At 39.3% G+C, this 3,198-nt stretch overlaps 1 pseudogene; it reads left to right on the top strand.

The window, feature by feature from the left end:
* The first annotated feature begins 287 nt into the window (after positions 1-287).
* LOC120120693 lies at positions 288-1,650 on the top strand (annotated as a pseudogene).
* The last annotated feature ends 1,548 nt before the right edge of the window (positions 1,651-3,198 follow it).

Raw genomic sequence — 3,198 nt, forward strand, 5'->3', positions numbered from 1 at the left:
GCTTGCATCCCACCATTTCCATGCCGTTGACGGCGGTGAATCGCGGAGACGAAAGGGAATATTAATCACCATCCGTTGTATAACTAACTGGCAAAATAGAAGTCAACAATTCAAGGTTGAATTTGGAATCGGTCATAAATTTTCTTTTTGCTCTTAATTATTTGATTAGTATATTCATGCAAAACATGTGATGTTTCTCTATTGTATAAATTAATTTAGTGTCAACTATATTACTTGAGATTCACAAATCTCATCAAGCTTCAACATCAAGAAAATCCAGGGATTTCCAAGAAAGAAGAATCAAATGGAAAGCACTATCAAGGTATGGATTTTGGCTACAATTTCTCTTTCTTATTGCTTCTACGTATCATCAAATCTCCCCAAAGGCATCTTCAGGCTAATTTCGTTGATCCCAATCTTCATCCTCTTCCTTTACCTCCCTCTCATCATCTCCTCCGCCCATCTCGGCGGCCCCACCGCCTTATTCCTCGCTTGGCCTCTTTGCTTTCGACCAACCACCGCTCTCGTCGCCGCCTCCGAGCCTTTTCCATTTCATTTCCTAGCTTCTCTCCCCATTAAACCCAAACACACAATCCCATCTCAAAGCAAATTTAAACCACCCCAAAGATCAAACAACACAACCCATCTCCCAAAATCATTCTTGTTCGCCATTAAAGTTGTAATATTAGCTCTACTTTACCATTCTTATAACTACAAACAATATCTCCATAAAGATGTGGTTCTAGCAATGGACTGTGTCCACACCTACATCGAGCTTGACTCACTCTAGCCTTGGCCGCAGTCCCGGCTAGAGTCATCTTTGGGTTCGAGCTGGAGCCACAGTTCAACTAGCCCTACCTGACCACCACTTTACAAGATTTCTGGGGTCATAGATGGAGCCTCATGGTTACTAGTATTCTACGCCTGACCGTATACTCCCGGATCGGAGTGGGTTTCCTCTCCATGAAATCGTTGCTGTGTTCGTCGTCTCCGGGTTGATGTATGAGTTGATTTATTATTACTTGACTCGAGTGGCGCCTACTTGGGAGGTGACATGGTTTTTCATCTCGCACGGTGTTGCGTTTGCGGTGGAAGTGGCGGTGAAGAAGGTTGTGCCCATGAAACGGAGGTTGCACCCGCCGGTTTCCGTGACGTTGGCTTTGGGATTTGTGCGGTCACTAGGGGTGTTTCCGATCGGTTTGGATCGATTTTTGGCTAAAAATTCATCTAATCTAATAATATAAATTTTTGTGGTTTGGATCGATTTAAATGTTTTTAAAAAAATCCGATCTGATCCGATTAAATGGGGAAATAGGTTAGGGTTTCAATTTTAACACAAAACTTGAAAAGGTGACGCATGGAGATAGCTAACACTATCGGTTCGATTTGGATCGATTTTGGATTTTTAAATTGAAATCGAAACCGAACCAATCGGTTTTTCTAAAAAAAATAAATACATTAAATCGGTTTCGATTTTTTTCGGTTATCGAATTTTTGATTCGATTTTTGGTTTTTTTTATATCAGATTAAATCTGAACAACCTTAGCGGTCACTGCTTCCTGGTTGTTTTTTCCGCAGATATTGAGGAACGGTGTAGATGAGAAAATCATTGGAGATTACTCCAAGTTGGTGCACAGTTTTAAGGTTTGATCCCATCATAATTACCATTAATTTTACATAATCTATTTCACCATCATTGTAATAAATAAAAGAGAAAATCGCCTCAGTGACCAAAAATGCCTTATAATATACGATTTTAACCAACTTTTTTTGGATTTGTCAAAATGACCAACAAAATCGCAACGCGAAATAAAAATCGCAACGCGATCCCCAGAATCGCAAATCAGTTTCCAAAATCGCAACGCGATTCTTGAAAATCGCAATGCGATAGTACAAATTCGCATTGCGATTTTCCAAAATCGCAACGCGAATATGAAAATCGCAACGCGAACACATAAATCGCAACGCGTATCCGTAAATCGCAACGTGTATCCGTAAATCGCAACGCGTATGGGTAAATCGCAATGCGTATCCGTATATCGCAACGCGTATCCGTAAATCGCAACGATAATACATAAAATCGCAACGCGTATCCGTAAATCGCAACGCAATATTTAAAGCGCCATTATAATCGCTACGCGTATTTTATTTTCAAATTACAAAAACGAATATTAAGACAAAATCCCGTAATCGCAACTCATAACCTAAAACCTAAAATCACAACTCAGTCCCATCTCCATCTCTCACTCTCTACGGCGAAGAAATCCGTCCCCATCTCCGAAGATTTCCGTCCCCATCTCCGGCGAAATCCCTCACAACCATTCACGGTCAGAAATCCCTCACAATATTCAGAAATGGAAAATCAACCTCCGAGGGTTAGTTTTTTTAATTATTTTTATTTTGAAATGTTTGCATTATTGTAGGTTTTTCATATTGAAACTGATGATAAGTTTACTGGTTCTGGAAAATCAACCATTCGAGCTTCAGCTCCCATCCCTTAAGACAATAGTGTATGACAGCATGATAAATTACATATCATTGGCTGATTTAAGAGATGTTATTAAGGGATGGAGCTCTCATTTGGCTAAATTCTTGGATGCGATCAATTATTGGACTCGTTCTGGAAACAAGAAGCCAAAGAAGCTCAATATTACAGTTATTAGAGACAAGACCGCGCCACAACAAACGAGCGGAGCCAGAGGAGATTGTGGTCCTCTCGTATGCTTGGCGTTGGAGCGTTTGACGACGGGAAGCATCAAGTATCTACCTCCCACCGATAGAGATAGAGCTGTAGTAGGCTTGTGGTTTCGGCATTATATGGCTAAATCGATATATACGAGACGCTGCCTACCTGCATCCGCGTTATAAAAATGTCCATAAACAATTGGTAAGTTTATATACTTTTGGTTTGAAAATGTTTGGTTAAGTACCTAGAATTCAATAATTTGCTGTTTGTAGGTTTTAGATGTGTAGAAAGTGTTGTTTGAGCAAATGTTTGGTTTCTGCAGGTTAATCTCAGAAGTGAACTGCGTGAAAATGATGTATGGCTGCAAAAGTTGATTCAATAGTTTAATTGATTGTTTTTTGATTGTTTAATTGATTTGTAAAAGTTGATTCAATAGTAGATGATCGGAAATAAGAATTATTGCTTATTTTTGATTGTTTAATTGATTTGTAAAAGATGATTTGTATAAGTTG

This window comes from Hibiscus syriacus, unplaced genomic scaffold (assembly GCF_006381635.1).
Source record: "Hibiscus syriacus cultivar Baekdansim isolate YM2019G1 unplaced genomic scaffold, ASM638163v2 tig00110345_pilon, whole genome shotgun sequence".
NCBI classification, from domain to species: domain Eukaryota; kingdom Viridiplantae; phylum Streptophyta; class Magnoliopsida; order Malvales; family Malvaceae; genus Hibiscus; species Hibiscus syriacus.